This window comes from Triturus cristatus, chromosome 2_1 (assembly GCF_964204655.1).
Source record: "Triturus cristatus chromosome 2_1, aTriCri1.1, whole genome shotgun sequence".
Classification (NCBI taxonomy): domain Eukaryota; kingdom Metazoa; phylum Chordata; class Amphibia; order Caudata; family Salamandridae; genus Triturus; species Triturus cristatus.
The window spans coordinates 891,217,902-891,235,430 of record NC_140581.1 but is presented as its reverse complement, the minus strand read 5'-3'; positions in this window follow the sequence as shown (position 1 = coordinate 891,235,430).

The following is a 17,529-nucleotide window of genomic DNA, read 5'->3' as shown; positions in this document are numbered from 1 at the left end:
TTAATTGTGCTTCATCATTTGTCACATGTTTGCAGATCCATTTATAGTACTTTAAAGACAATTTGATTTTCAAAAAGAACTTATATACAGTTTATAAATTGTTCCTATTTGATGGTACAATTTCATAGGTAATTTTAAAATAATATTATTGAATATAATGGCTTCTAGTAGCAGCAACAATGTGATGCAACCACCTCCATTCCTTGAGTTACCTGGTAGGCCTGTAAAGCCATGGCACAAATGGTTTAGAACTATCTTGAGGCTATAGATGCTAGCAAATATTCAGCTTCACGTAAGAAAGCATTATTATTTAACCATTTAGGCAACGCTGGGCAAGACATTTTTGATAATTTGCCCACAGTTCCTGCACCATCTGGAGATGATTCATGGGATGTTTTTAAAGAAGCATTGGCACATATTGGTAAACAGTATGTAGATGAACCGTCAGTGATGGTGGAGAGGCATACACTTTTCAAATGTAAACAATCTTCTGAGGAATCCATTGAAGATTATCTAGCAGTATTGAGTGTTTTAGCCTCGAAATGTGTTTTTGGCAATTATTTAGACACTGCTCTACGTGATCAATTAGTTTTCAATTGTTTTAATAAGAAAATTCAGGAACGTATTTTGACATGTAAGAATCCATCTCTTGATGAAGTCATGGATATAGCAAGGAGTATAGAACGCTCAGTTGTCTCTTCAAAATTTTTATCTGAATCTTCCATCAATTTGACTACTGACACTTCAGAAGTAGCAACTGTAGAAATTATATAATCTAGTAATTATACTAGTGTACATTTTGTTTCACACAGGAATGTAGTTAAAAAAAGTGATGATAAGAGAATGAGTGGAACTTGCTATAGATGTGGTTCCAATTTTCATTTAGGTAATTTTCCTAATTGTCCTACTCAAGGGAAGCGGTGTAACAATTGCAAACAAATTTGACATTTTTATAATGTTTGTCATGCTAACAAAACAAGGGTTAAAGTCAGTCAACTTGACGTTGAAAATGATATATTGTCAGAAGCTATTAGTAATGTGTCTCTATCATCAGTAGAGATTAATGCATTAGGGGATTCTGAGAAACGATGCAAAGGTCCCATATGTGATGTGAAAATTGGTGCAATTGACTTAGAAGTCATGGCAGATTCAGGGTCTCCAATTACAATTTTAGCTGAGAACACATTTTATAAATTTTGGTCAGGAAAATTATTGTAATCTACTACTATCAATCCCAAAGCTTTCGGGGAGTATGACATTATAATGAGGGGATACTTTGATGATAACATTTTGTTTAAAGGAAGAAATATTTTTACAAAAATTTACGTGGCAGTGAATGGACGCGATATTTTAGGATGGCAGGATCAAGCTAAATTAGGTATTATACTAAGACCAGGGCATGACGAACCTGTCATACTTGGTGATATGCCTATTTTAGAAATTCAAGACAAACATTTGTGATAATTTGACTAAAAGGCTACAAGCTAAATTTCCTGGAGTATTTTCAAACAAAATTGGTGTTATTAAGAATTTTGAACATACTATTGTATTGAAGAGCTTTTACTACATCAGTGGAGTATATGGCAATATCATCGGCGTAGGTGGTGATTTTCAAAGAGTGTGGGCCGAATTCCGATGGAATAATATGAGGTTGAGTTTGTAGTGAGTTTATAAATGGTTCCATGGAAAGCGCGAACAGCAGGGGTTAAAGCGGACACCCCTGCCGCGTACCCCTAAGTATTTTAAAGCCTGGAGAGATCATACCTGCATAGCTAATTTTGGCAGTTGGAGAGTCATATAGAGCCTGTATCCATCTTAAATATTGGCCTTTAAAGCCGTACGCCTTCATTACGGCCCAGAGGTAATCCCACCCGACTCGGTCAAATGCCTTTTCAGCATCTAAAAGTATCATACCGAGTCGGGTGGAATTAGTTGCTGCTACATCAAAAGCAGTGATTGCCATATTAACATGGGCTGTAGTGTCTCTGCCAATAATAAATCCATGTTGTTGTGGATTAACTAGCTTAGGCATGTAAGGAGCCAGTCGGAGTGCAAGAATTTTAGAGAATACTTTGGCGTCCGCGTTAATGAGTGAGATAGGCCTATAAGAGCCACACTCATCAGCAGGTTTATTTTTTTTGAGAAAAAACACGATCTTAGCAGAATTCCAAGAATTTGGAACCTTCCCTGTTAGACCAATCGAGTTGATTACTAAGCAGAGAAGAGGGAGTATTTCATCAATACAGATTTTATAAAGTTCTATAGGGAGTGTATCTTCTCCTGCAGCCTTGCCAGACGGGAGAGAAGTAATTGTCGTTCTGATTTCGGCAGTGGTAACATTCTCCCCTATTTGCCCATTATGTTCAATTTCTATATTGTTGGTGACATTATTACCGATGTATGCTTGAATATTGTGTAGTGTAGGATTATTTTCCGGAGTGTATAAATGACTATAATACTTAACGAATTGTTCCATTATATGTATGGGTTGATTGTAAATAGTGTTATTAGGTCCCTTAATGGATTTGATTATTGTATTAGCTTTGTCATCCGCAACTTTGTATGCCAAAATCTTACCGATTTTATCGCCACTCTCATATTGAGAGATTTTAAATTTATGTAATTTTACACTGGCTCGCTCTCTAAAAACATTTTTGGAAGCAGATCGGAGACTAATTAGTTCTAGTCCTAGTTTGTCCGTATCTAGTGAGCCTTGTATAAGGGCGTCTGCTAGCCGATGATATTGCCATATACTCCACTGATGTAGTAAAAGCTCTTTCAACGATAATTGAAGAATCTAATGCTTTTGGATCAATTTCAGGATACAAATTAAATTTAAATAAAACACAGGTAATATTAAACTACAAATCATTGACTCTTGTCCAAGGTACCTGTCGAGTGGCGACGTATCTAGGTGTTAAAATATCAGCCAAAATAAGCGACATAAATACCCTCAACTATGATGTTTTATTGAAAGAAATAGCTGGCCTACTTAAAAAATGGCACAAAATACCTTTAAGTCTGATAGGCCGGATCAACTTAATCAAAATGAAGTTACTGCCCAAATTCTTATATTTATTTAGGTCTATACCCTTACGCGTTAATAATTCCTTTTTCAAAAAACTAGACGGGATTTTAAGTAGCTATATCTGGGGGTATAAGAAAGCTAGAAGATCGCGTGCTCTGCTTAAATTACCAACTAACAAAGGTGGTTTAAACTTCCCCGACTTTAAACTATATTTTCTGGCAACCTTTTTCGATCGCCTTCGTAGTCTATTTAACCCCAATAGCCAATACTATTACCACCAATTTATGTTGGGCACCGACTCTAATCGATTCCTCGCAAGAGTAAATGACCCTAACTATTTTAAAAGGGTCAAATTCAAGACCGCGAGAGAGATAGTTGCGGTTTGGATATCTTTATTAACTACATGTAAGACTTCTTTTTTTCATCCAAAGCTTTCTTTATGGGGTAACCCTGGGCTACCAGGAATATTCAATGACGGACTTGGGGTTTTCTGGGCCAATTTGGGCATCAACTTTTTGGGGGACCTTTATGGTACTCAAGGATTTTTAGATTTCACTACGCTCAAACTTCTCTTCAATTTAACTGAAGCTATGCGATTTAAATACACGCAAATTCGAGATTATCTGGTTTGTAAAATGAAAATCGACCAAATCTCGGACTCAGATCTATGGACGTGCTTCTACTCGGAAAATCAGAAATCACTAATTAGCAGGGGTTACAGCTGTTTAAATAAGTTCAAAGAAGATAACTGTCCAAAAATTGCTCTGAAATGGACAACTAGATTAGGGATTAACATCACTTCTACCAAAATCTCGGCCTCACTCTGTAATATTAACAAAGTGGTACAATCTTCGAGCCTGAGGATTCAGCTATACAAAACCATCTGCCTTTTATATTATACCCCGCTAAGAATCTCCAATTGGTCCCAAAACTCTTCATCAAGCGAACGCTCCAAGTGTCCCAAATGCGACCTTGTGGCGGCTGACATTACACATATATTTTTCTCATGTCCAGCCTTGTCTGAGTTCTGGTCCGGATTCGAAAATATTTTATCGCAAAAACAAATTGTTCTTGGTTCTCTCTCGCCATTATCTGTATTATTAGACATACAATTTGCGAATTGCCCACATAAAGATCTGTTAACAGTATTATTTTCTTGTGCTTGATTGTCTATTGCTAGGGCTTGGATTTCCCAGAAACCTCCACATATTCTGGAATGGTGGTTCTTGATTAATGAAATTTACACTATGGAACGTGCTATTGCCAAAACGAGGGGATTGAAATCAATGAAAAAATTTGATAGAATGTGGGGAACTTTTCTTTAATCTCTCCTTTTAAGTCTCTAATGTTTATATATTTGTATGGCCTACTTGATATCAAATGTATATGCTACTAATATCAGCTAATCTTTTGTTTCTGATGTATCTGTGTTGTCAATAAAAATATTTTAATAAAAAAAAAAAAGCTATTGTATTGAAGAGCAATGCTATTCCGGTCATACAAAAAGTTAGACCGGTTCCCCTTTCAGCCAGAGAAGATCTCAAAAAATTACTGGATGACAAGTGTTCTCAGGGCATTATTAAACAAGTAGAGTCCTCAGAATGTATTTCGGCTGCTGTCGTCGCACGAAAACGTTCTGGGGATATACGCGTATGCGCTGACCTGAGAGTCCTTAATAGAAACATCCTTGTCGACTGTCATCCCCTCCCGAGAATTCATGAAATGTTAGCTAGATTAGGTGGAAGTAAGTATTTTTCAACAATTGATTTACGCTCCGCGTACCATCAGATACCTTTATCTGAAGATTCACAACACCTCACTACATTTGTAACACCTTTTGGAGTATATATGTACAAGCGCCAGTGTTTTTCAACGTTTAATGGATCAGATCTTTGGGGACCAGGGTGGTGTACAAGCCTTTCAGGATGATATTTTAGTTCACACAGAGTATGGATGAACATATTACATTGTTAGAAGAAGTTATAAGCAAATTAGGTTCTCATGGTATGACAGTCAATTTTGACAAATGTCAATTTTTATCACTAGAAGTCAACTACTTAGGACACAATATTTCGGGCGAAGGTATAAAACCTAAAGTATCCTTGTTGAAAGGAATTAATGAAGCAACTATTCCCAATAACAAAGATTCACTTAGAGCCTTTTTAGCCTTAAGTGAATACTATGCACCGTTTGTTCAGGGATATGTTGTTATTGTCCAACCTTTAAGAAATCTTTTGAAGAAAAATGCAAAATGTATCTGGTCCGATGATTGTCAACAAGCATTTGAATCTGTAAAGATATTGATCACGACAGCCCCTGCCATTAAACCATTTACACATGGTGCAAAATGTATAATTACTGTAGATGCCAGTGCTAAGAGTTTAGGGGCAGTCCTTAGCCAAATGGTTGGAGGTCGAGTGGACCATCACCTTTGCTTCACGTACATTAAATGTTGCAGAAAAAAACTATAGTACAATTGAACGTGAAGCACTAGCGTGTTCATGGGCTTCAGAAAAATTCAAAATGTATATTTGTTGAACAAAATTTGAACTGCATACTGATCATAAACCCCTTATAAATATGTTGGGTGACAGTTGTTCTAATAAAGCCTCATCTAGATTGATAAGGTTGTTGGCAAGGTTACAGGAATTTAATTTTGATATAAAATACATTCCTGGAGGGAAAAATGTAAGAGCTGACTGCTTATCACGTTTACCAGTAGAAGGTGATTGTGTTCATGAAGGCGAGAAAACTGATTGGGAAGATTTGGAGTATGTATTCACTGTTATTGACATAAATGAACAATTTAAGATTTCAGAGAAAGAATGGTTGGAAAGTTGTGACAAAGATGATTGCATGGTTCAGGTGAAGACATTTCTCGCCAAAGGTTGGCCAAGTAATAGATGTATGTCTATGGATTTAAGAGGCTTTCATCAGGTTGCTTCAGAATTATCTCTAGTCAATAATATCTTGGTTAGACAAGATTTATTTGTTCCTCCCATCAGTCTTAGGTCTAAAATCATTTCTTTAGCCCATGAGGGACATTCAGGTATTTCATGCTACTGTGAAGAAAATCAAACAAATCTATTGGTGGCCAGGCATTGACGGTCAAGTCAAAAGCTATGTAGAAGCTTGTGCTGAATGTTTATGCTCTTATAAACACTGGAGAACTTCAACTGCTCCTTTATGTCCTGTAAGTTGGCCAAATAATGCTTGGGAAAAAATTGGTGTAGACTTCACCGGTCCGTTCAATGTTGTTGGATTTGACAAAAGATTTTTGATTGTGGCAATAGATTACTATTCAAAGTGGTTATATTTTTCTTTTGTAAGTAGTGCTGATTCCTCTTCAGTGGTCTCATCATTTTTGAAACATCTATGTTGTATTGAGGGCAGGGTCAAAGAGGTGGTTACTGATAATGGTTAGACACATCCGGGTACCATTATATATTCCAGCTTCTAACGGTCTAGTAGAAAGAGCAAATAGATTGATTAAAGAGGGTGTTCAAACAGCAGTGGCTAACAACCTTGATGTGACGGATTATTTACACTTTAAGGTGTGGAATTACAATATTACTCCACAGAGTACCACTGATGTTGCTCCTTTTGTTTTGCTAAGAGGGAGAAAACCAATTACTTCTACTAGTCCAACATGGTTATTAGACAAAGTTGAACGTTATCACAGTATTGACTTGCAGAGTGTGCGAGAACATGTCAGAGAAAAACAAAATTGTTATAAGCGGAATTATGATTGTAGAATGCATGTGAAAGAAGGAACCTTGAAAATCGGAGGTTGGGTTTTAATTAAAAAGCCTAATAAAGTCAGCAAAGGTCAGTCAAAATTCTCAGAACCTGTAAAAGTTTTGAAAATTAATAGGACAGCTGTTTTATTACAGAACAGAGGATGGTGGAATAGTAATGCTTTAGTTAAGGTAACTGGTGAGCGAGCAAGAATGATTTCACAAAGAGTAGGTTCCTCTAGAGGAAGCGAAAGACACGATTGGTTTGATTTAGATTCTCTAACACATTTTGATCTTAATAGAAGTGTGCAAACTTCTTTACATTCTGGCAACAATCGTAATGTGCAGATTCCTGGAGGAGAAGATAACTTGGACAGAGGTGATTTTGTTGTTGGTGTTGATAGTACAGCAGCAACAGCAACATAATCTGATACTATTCCTGGAGGTGGTGGTGACAATTTTATCAGGAGTAGTTTGAGAGTAAGATCTGCTCCTATCCACTCAAGAGATTATGTGAATTATTAATTGTAGGTTATATTGTTTATTTTAATAGTTATTTATTTTATTATTTTAAGGAAAGGGGTGTGTGTAATATATGGTAATGTCTGTAGGTGTGTGCTTTAAAAGAATGTTGTATGTAGAATGCTTATATGTTACTTTAAGGAATGTTGAAAGTAGAACTTTCATGATTAGAATGTTTGTACATGACTATTGGCAGTACCTGTATTGAAACTGTATTCAGGAGGTCGTGGGTAAGCCTGGGCAAACCACTACGCTACTCTCGCATAGTTTGCAAAGTTTGCGCTACTTCGCACTACGCGAATTGCACGTAGCACAGTGCAAACAAGCGTAGCGTAGTGCAGTGGTCATTTTTTGCTTGCTCGCGGTCCTCAACGTCAAGTTGGCGACCGCGAGCAAGCAAAATGACATCCCGGCGAGACTTTTTCCTCGTTCGCGATCAGCAACATCAAGTTGCCGATCGCGAGCGTGGAAAATAAACCTTTCCGGCGAGCTTCTCAACGTGGGGAGGTCAGGTTTCTCATTGCGAGTGGTCGCATATGCTCGCGACCGCTCGCGATGAGAAACTACCAGTGCGCGTTGAGAAAGCTGCCGCTCGAGTAGAAATCTACTCGAGCGGCAGAAAACGACCGCTTGCACTGTGCAAGATGCAGTTTGCACTGATTGCACAGTGCAGACAAGCATCCAGCACTGTGCAATCAGTGCGAACAGCATCTTGCACAGTGCACTACGCAGTTTGCGAAGCTACGCGTAGCTCGCATAGTGCGAAGTGCACTTTGCGTAGCTACGCGTAGCGCTACTTCGCAAACTACGCCCAGGGTTAGTCGTGGGTCCTTTTTCTCCTATTAAACTTACAATTACTTGGATTACCTCGTTATTGGATTTATTCATATGAAAGCTTACTACACTGGCACAGGCGGTCCATTTTTCATTGGACTGCAGTGACAGTAGGCACATCGATGCGCGAGTGCTCACACTGCTTACTTCTCACTGGTGGAGAAGTTACGGCATGACGTCATGCCAGGTGAGCCTTGTAGGGGGAACGGAAATCCTATAAAGAGAGTCATTTTCTCACTGGATTTACCTTCTCTGTTTTTAGGTCTCGTGCCTAGCGATGCAGTGCGCAGCTCTGCTCGCGCAGCGAGTGCTTTTGTCCGGGATTCCGAAACGGACCCTGGAATTGTACACGCTTGTGCGTGTGTTTTTACTTTTGTGGCCTGCTATGGGCCTTTGCCTGTGTGTTTGTTTTAAAGATAGCACACAATAGACCAAAGGCGGGCGCATTGCTCCGCCCATGGTCTATTGGTGTCTATTACGCGCATTCCTGCCATATGGTTTCAATTATTGTGCCCAGACACGGGCGCGATAATTGGAACCATATGGCTTGCTGTGGCACGCGCGTGCACCACTCGCGGGCTTCTTTGTTTTTGAAGCGATCGCTTACCCTGCCGCTTGCTTCTGCCTTCTTGTTTGGTGTTGGTGCGGCCAGCTAGCATGAATTATTGGAGATAGCAGGTGAGTGCTTGTTTTCAATTACATCCACCCGCCCGAAAGCAAAAGCCTTTTATTGGGTCACTCGCTTTGCAAATGGGTACCAACCGCTCAATGAAGAATATTCAATTTAATGGGGCCACCCTCTTAAAGTTTCTGAATTGGAGGTCAACGGATAAGCTGGGGATAGTCACACGATGTCCCTTTCATGCTTGTACATTTGTGGTGGTGTTAGGCCAAATTATGAGGCTTTTTCATACAATGACATCTCAGTGAACTGTGCTCCCTCTGCCTTTACATTGACTGGCATTCATGAATTGGAGGCGGCACTACATATGTTTGGGGGTTTTCACTGCACCGTTTTCGCTGTGTCATGTCGGCTTTTCGCTAGATGACGGTGTGAAGAAAAGCGATCACTTGTTTTTATCGCTGTTCGTATAACATTTAGATTGCACTGGTCTTGCGTGCCTGTGTACTTCGGCATATAGCTTGCACTACTGCTCTCTGTGCTATACATTCCTTGTTAGGGGAGCTCCTTAATGTTTCTATAAGGTGTGATAAGACGTCAGCTTTAGGGCACCCCTGTTGGTGACACCCAATGACTGCTAAAGGCATGAAAATAGCACTTTCCAGTGTGCAGGGCGTCGTATTCGAACGGTAGCAGTGGAAAAGTTCACAACTTCATGCTTGCACTGATTTATGCACCTGTTAATTGTGTCTAAAGCGCGAGGAAACCTTTAAACAGAAGCCAAAACTATTTGCTTTGCCAATGCTTACTTATGGTGCCTCTGTTGCCTGTTTACACTTTAAAGAGAGCTCTGGCTCTGCTTGTGCATTAGTTTTCGTATTCAAATAACTCTCATTACCCCCTGACGAGGCGCTGAAAGCCAAATCGAACTCTGGCCCTGCCAGCCACCGAATTTGATTGCTTCACCCTGTGATCTTACCAAATATTTAGATGTAGGGTGCCCATCTGTATTCTACGTCAGGCAAAATAGCGGATTTAGCACTCTGTTTGCACTGTGCTGTACAGGGCGCCAAGCACACGCTGCCTGAACCGGCCGGGCCTGCCCGCCTCCTTCCGCACGTGCTCGTAAAATGGCAGAAAAAATGCCACTCCCTGAAAAACAGATGTTGCAGCTGTGCCTGGTGGAGCTCGGCACCTCCAGAGGTGTCTAGTGCTCTGTGTACCCCCTGACCGCATTGTTCTACAGTTGTGGAATGTGAGATGAATAACAAATCCGAAACCGGGGAGAGAAAAGTGTGATTTGACTGTAGTCACTGACATATATTTAGCAACTTCTTGTAAGAGATAGCCAGGGTTTTAAGTGGGATGGAAAAAATGTGTGTGGGGGCCAGGTTTCTCATCTCTAAAAGGAGCGTGGCCTATGTAATCAAGGGTGTGGTTTAGCACCTAAACTATATTTCTGTGATTCTTTCCCATGCACATAGTGCGCCACAGACCAGCATTGTGGTTCCTATCTTAGCTCTCTCTTATCGCATCCAGATATATAACTCAACAATTTACATACACAAAAAACTGCTTGAACTATTGGCTTTGTCAGTGGGTGTTAGCTTTTTAAGATACATGAGCAACACAACTAATTTTGAAAATGTTTCAATTCTGAAATTGTGAAATGGTGAATTAAACATTAGTGAGCCTCTGGAAGGGATTGTGGTCTTCAGAGGGTCTGTCACTCTTGTTATGTTCCCTATATATTAGACATGTACGCCCTTTTTCTATCCGCATCTCCTTTATCTGCATATCTTACAGCTCATCTCTTCCCTCTTCAGCACCCTCTTTTCATTCTCGCCTGAATGCATTTCCTCGCATCTGTTTCACTTCACCACCCCCAAACACACAACGCACCAACTCACCTGCAAGCATCGAATTTTCTTTTACTTTTGCCATGCCAACATTTTGATAAATGTATACTCTCTTCACATACATTCGCACAGAATGACATTTGCCACTGTAACACGTGACCATAGCCCTGTGCGCTCTGCAGAGAGGCCAAGGATTGGATGATCATGTACTCTGAACACCTTTATGATGGACTGACTGGCAGGCACTATGAGACACTCGCAATGCAGCCTCAACCCTAAAGCTCTCCATTGTGGCCCTTTATAAACCGTCAGAGGTAGCTCAGTCCAAAGTGTACAAGAATTATATCCTGCACAAAAAGAAATACAGAAATACAACATCCTGGAAATAGCTAACACTCTCAGGCAGGGCTTTAAGTGGGCCAGGTCCTGTCTGTGCTCAGCACCGGCAGTTCTAACAAGCGTTTGCAATGCAATAGGTCTCGCATTTACGCGTGTTTAAGCTATTTGCATTGTAAATGAGAATGCCTTTTATTTATGATGAAAAAATGAAAAAAAAAATAAAAGGCTTTGTCATTTGCAACGTCAATAGCACAAACTCGCGTAAATGCGAGACCTATTGCATTGCAAATGCTTGTTAAACTCAGGAGCAGCAACATTGTCGTGGTGTCACCAGGGCTTTAAGTGGAAGCTTTTTCAATATTAGTTACAAGCCATAGTTGCTGCTTATTTATCTTATGCAACTAACAACCATTGACAAAGTCAATAGTCCTGACTTGTAAGTATGATGTTACGTGTTGTATCATTCATTCATTCATTTGATAACTTTATTTCGGTCGAAGACCATAAAAGCACAAGTAAAATTAAAAGCAAAATTGCATGTTACATTAAAACAATAAATAGAATCAAGTTAATACAATAGTTAAGAATGAATTAAACTGATGTTATCAAAGAAACTAATTTGATAAAAAGACAAAAATGATTACAAAAAACTTTTCCTTCTACGCCATAAACCATATAAGAAACGGGACACAGCGAACACAATAGGGGGGTGAGTGTCATATGTTAAGACCCTGCATGCGTGCATGCAGTGTCTAAACCCAAGATTCGTGCATAAGGGGATAAGCCACTTTTTCCTTATTGGTTGGTACGCAGGGCAAAAAAACAGAACATGACATATATCTTCTTGATTATGGTTACAAGCCGGGCAGGCAGCATTTTCTAATTTTGCCCATTTATGGGTGAATGCCCTAAGCGGTAAGCTACCATGCCTTAACTGTAAGTAGAGTTTCCTTGCAAGAGGTGGGTAGATTACATCTTGGAAAACCTCTGCTCTTGCTTCGGCTTTTATTAGGAGAAACTCTGTAGTAAGTTTCCCCAAGGAGCTTGATCGGTGAAGGGTAAGTAATCTCAGCTGCCTTATATGGCCGGTAATTTCAATTTTGGATGTCTTTTTGCAGGATACCTCCGGACATTCCCAAAGATCGGTCCTGCCGATCTTTGTGCAAAGGTCCTGAATATGGGATAACCAAGGAATGTTCTTATTTTTAATTAAAGCCCAGACCTCCATAAATTCCTCTCTATAAGATGCCAATTCTGACACCGTCCAGAGTCTTTTCCAATAGAGCAAGGGCCGCAAAGTTGCTAAGTCTTCAATAGGTTCTATCCCCAAATCGAATCGTAGGGGAATAAGCGGTGTGCTTATTGGCAAACCCACAAGACTTCTCATAAAGCCCTGCTCAACCATGGTTAGTTTAGTGATGTTTTTGTGACCCCATAGTTCGACTCCATACAATGAAGCAGTTCTAGCTTGCAGTCGATATATTTTAACTACCGGGGCTGCTGGTTTGAAGACCGAGATACGCTGGACCTTGCTAATCCCTCCCACTATTTGAGACAACTTCAACCTTGATTTTGAGATTTGTGGACCCCAGTCAAGATGCTCAGTCAGGGTGATCCCAAGATAGATAAAAGTCCTGACTCTCTCAAGAGGGGAGCCATTTAGGGTGGGATTTGGACGGTCTGTTTTGGAGGATTTAAGATCATAAATTTGGTTTTATCCAAGTTGATCTCCAAGCCTCGGGCAGTACAAAATGCAAGGAAGCCATCCAAAATACGCTGAATGCCCGATGATGTTTTGGATAACAACAGAGTGTCATCGGCAAACATCAGAGCGGGCACTCTTCCCGTAGCCAATCTAGGGGCATCATTATTAACTACGTCAGCCAGATGGTTGACGAGACCATTAATGTAGAGACTAAATAGTGTTGGGGCTAAGACACACCCTTGGCGCACGCCCTTCCTGACAGGAAAGCGTGCGGACAAATCACCATGCCTCCCACACCTAACCTGGGCATAATTACCGTTGTGGAGTCTGACTAAAATATTCAGCAGATGGGGGGAAGACCCATATCTGCCAGAACTTTCCACAACTTTCCTCTTGGGACAAGGTCGAAGGCAGAGCGCAGATCGACAAAGATAAGGTAGAGGCTGCCACCCTCCACTCTTACCGTTTTCCAGTATAAAACCTGTAACCGGAAAATCTGATCTATAGTTGAGATCCCAGATCTGAACCCTGCCTGCAATATAGTCAGTATCTTGTTTTCATCCATCCATCCCAGGATTCTGTCTAGGATAATTCTGCCCAATAGCTTCTGGGAGGTGTCAATAAGGCTAATTGGTCTATAGTTTACCGGCTTTAACGGACAACCTTTCTTGAATATAGGGACTATCTCTGCGCCCAACCAGGTGTCTGGCAGATCACCCCCCTTGAGGATTGAGTTGAATAATACCACCAAGTACGGGGCCCAGATTTTAGGTTGGGAGCGGAATAAGTCCGAGGGCATCTTATCTAAACCGGGAGCTTTATTGAGCAAAAGCCTTGCTATTGCAAACTCTACTTCTTTAAAAGTAATTGCCTCAGGCAGTTCTAGAGAAGGAGTACTCACGCCCACCACAGATAGAAACGGTTGACACTCTTGTTGAGGCTCGGGGGTAGGAAACAGAGGACCAATCTCAGTATCGCCGAAGGCAGGATCACTTCCTCTCGTTAGTGTACATTCCAGCGGTAAATCAGTATTTAGAGGATCGCCCAAGTCCCCGTACAATTCCCCAAAGTGCATTTCCCACACTTGTGAGGCTATGTTTGCAATTTGGGGCATGGCTCCCCTACTCTCGCCAGAGTTCACAATATCCCAGAACGCCTTGGGATCTCTTCGGGAAAGGGTTAGCCTAAGTTCCTCCCACCTTTGCTCCTCCCAATCCTTCTTTCCCCTAGAAATGGCCTTCTTATATTCTAGGCGGAGTTTCTTTAGGTTAGCCCTATTTTTGCCTTTTAATGCCAAAAGCAATTCCTTTTTTGCCTTTCTGCAGAGATCATTATACCAGGGATGTGTTTTGGCCTGCTGTTGTTTTTTCCCCACAGGATTAAACAAGTTCACCAAGTTATCAACTAAGTGAGTATGAATCTCAGTGGGGTCATTCAGGTTATCTACACTTACATCCCCCATTGCGGAAAGGAACGGAAGAACTATCTGATATATTTCCGCGAGTTTAGCGTGGGAGTTCTGGAAGTGGGGCCATTTAACCCTCCTCCTGTTATTGGAAAGGAGTACTGGAAGCATTGAGCTATTTAAATTAGGAGGAGGATTTGTTAGGCCGAAGCTTCCCGGTTTGAGGGTTAAAACGAGGGCATTATGATCGCTGTCTTGCCTAGGATAAATTGTAAACTCCAGTATATTATCCCAATGTCTTGTTTCCATTAGTATGTAATCAATATTGGCGTTTTGGCCTGATCTGTTAAACGTTGGAAGGGCCGGACGGTCAGGTTTAAATCTCCCATTACAGGCCCTTAGGGACAGTGCAAGAGATAAAGAATTAATTTGGAGGACCAAGGGGGTCCAAGCTCTGACAGGAGAAATTTGTGGTTCACAAACATGCCAGAACTGATCCTCGTCGTCCAATTCTCCAATGTCAGAAGACTCGAGGGGCTCGAATTGACAGTTGAAATCGCCTCCTACTATTAGAGTGGGTGGGGGATCAAGGGACAATATGAAGTGCTTCAATACGTCAATGGTGCCAGATTCTTGACCATTCTTGACTGGTCTAGAATAGACGTTTATTAAAGCAACCGTTGAATTATCTTTTAGTGTTAGCAGGACACATTGGACGTCAAGAGAATTAGTTGGAATCTGGACTGCCAAGGCGCCCAAATGCGTCCCTACCCATATTGAAAGACCACCCGAAGGCCTCCCTCTGCCACTTGAGATAGCCAAAATATCAAAAGTGGCACAGCCAATCCTCGGGTTCTCCTCCGTAGCCCATGTTTCTTGGAATAGACAGATATCATAACTGCCTGTAAAATTACTCCATTCAGGGATAGATAACTTACTTTTTATTCCAGCCACGTTCCATGACAACATTTTTATTTCCCCATGTGGGGCTCTATTCCTGTCTAGCAGGTCACCAGCCTTTAAATTTTGGCAGACATCTCGTGTTTGAGGGTTAATTTCTAATATAGTATCCCCAGGATTAGCTCCCGATAGGAAGTCCTCTGGGAAAACAACCACATCATTATCCATAATTTGTCTTGCTTCCAGACCTTCCAGAGGTATACTCAAGGGGCGAGGCGCTGGTACATATTCTAACATGCTACTCTCACAACTACCCCTATCTACAACTGTTTGGGTGCCCATGATTTTATCTGGCTGGGGAACTAGACTCTGAGTCACGCCTGGTCAGTCAACCTCCTCCAGCATGCTGAATCTATTTTTTGGGGGGAATAGTGACAATAAGGGGATGTTCTGATGCCGGTCCTCCCGGATTATCATTTCTTGGCATGGTCTATCATGCAATTTATTTTGTCCCCCCACCCACCTAGTACCTATGTTCTGTCCTGCTCTATGCTTGGATACTGGATAGAAATAAGACAAATGCAGTGGGATGATTTGGGTATTAGACCTAGGAGGTATCCTACTGCAGATATGATCTACAGCAAGTGTGTGCCTAAAGTTGACAATGACACAATTTCCTACGATGGATTTGGGGGTAGGCCCAATCCAGTCTATTCTCCTTACACCCAGTATTTCTCCAGAGATATTAAAGGGGAGAGGGCTGTTTAAATTAAACCAATGCATACATTTGTTTTTCAATTCCAGATAGTTCTCATTCTTCCCTTGGGGTAAAGGAGGGACACCAGCAAGCACAACAACATATGGAAGGGACTCGGGCGACAAGTCTATACAGGGAAGTGCATTGTTAGACCCCTCTCTAGCAGTATTACTGTTTACTTTCACTTGATTAACTAAACATTTTTCCCCTGCTTCGATAGTCTCTCTCTGTACTTTACAACTTTCAGGATCTATGTCCCTGAGCAGAGGAGTGGTTATGTCAGGGACAGTGTTAACCACCATTTGGGGGGGTACGGACAAAGTCTCAGAACTAACGAGGGAATTATCATAGGAACAGAGCTGGAGCCGGGGTTTACAAGGGAGCCAGTCGATTTGGCTTTGCCAAGGCCTGCATTATTGATAGTGGAAACCAATCTATCCAACCTGGTTAGCAAGGGTTTAAAATGCGTGCCAAGTAGCTGTTCTATATGTGTCTGAAGATCTAGTATCATGTGGGTGGCCCAGAGAGGTGCCCGCGTAGGGGACAGGGTAGGGGTGCCATCAATCAGTGTGGAAGGTTTGGTTAGAGGCACATTTTTACTTGGTACTTTGCTCTTCCCAGTCCTAGGTTTCTTGACTACAGTGCGGGTCACAGAAGGCTTATTAGGTGAAAAATGGGAAGGGGAATTGAGAACCTCTAATACATGCGTATCACTAGTGATAGGCTGTGCACAAGGGAGCTCCGCAAAAGAACACATGAGGGAGGAATTAAAATCAGGAGGATTAATAGTAACAATTGAAGCATCCTCCATTGGTTGGGGAGAAGAAGGAATTACGGGAGTGATTGATAGACGCCGCTCTGTGTTTTCTAGCTGAAGCCACGACTCCAATTGTTTGCTGGAGCATTTTGTCAATGGCTGTCAGACTTGGGAGAGATTGCGTCGTTGCAATCTGGTGCCAGGTTGCTGGGCGAGAAATGGACGAACTGGGTTTTTTACCAATTCCTTTCATGTTTACAGATAGAAAATAGAAAATACGCAATCACGCAATTGGTTAACAATCTTCCCTAGAATGATAGATATCACAGAGCTTTGCAAAAAAGGGGGAACAATTAGGCATATAGTCCAAAAGTCAATGTATTGTATCACCTGGGCAATTGCAAGGTATTAAAATAAGTAGACACATCCACCTATCGTGTTTTTAAAACAGTACCTTATAACTTGATGGGTCCAGATGAGGGGGCGTCAGTGGGGTGGACCTGCCCGGCCTCTAACGGTCCCTGACGGGCAAGGACGAGCCCGTCCTTGGCCTGGGCTTCGCCCAGGCGCTGCCCGCGCGCGTCCCGCGCTGCGTGGGCGCCTGGCAGCCTTTATCCTGTCCCGGCGCTACCGGGTGTCGTCATCCACGTGCGCTGGTGCAAAGGATGCTGGGAATTATAGGCGGGATGGCCGTTCCCCTCACGGCGGCGTGGATCTTTAGGCGGTATCAAGGAGCAAGGAGCCCGCTGCTGTGCCGTTCCCCTCACGGCTGGTAAGTACTGCTGCGAAGTAATAAAGCGTCCTGCGCTGCGTGGGCGCCTGGCAGCCTTTATCCTGTCCCGGCGCTGCCGGGTGTCGTCATCCACGTGCGCTGGTGCAAAGGATGCTGGGAATTGTAGGCGGGATGGCCGTTCCCCTCACGGCGGCGTGGATCTTTAGGCGGTATCAAGGAGCAAGGAGCCCGCTGCTGTGCCGTTCCCCTCACGGCTGGTAAGTACAGCTGCGAAGTAATAAAGCGTCCCGCGCTGCGTGGGCGCCTGGCAGCCTTTATCCTGTCCCGGCGC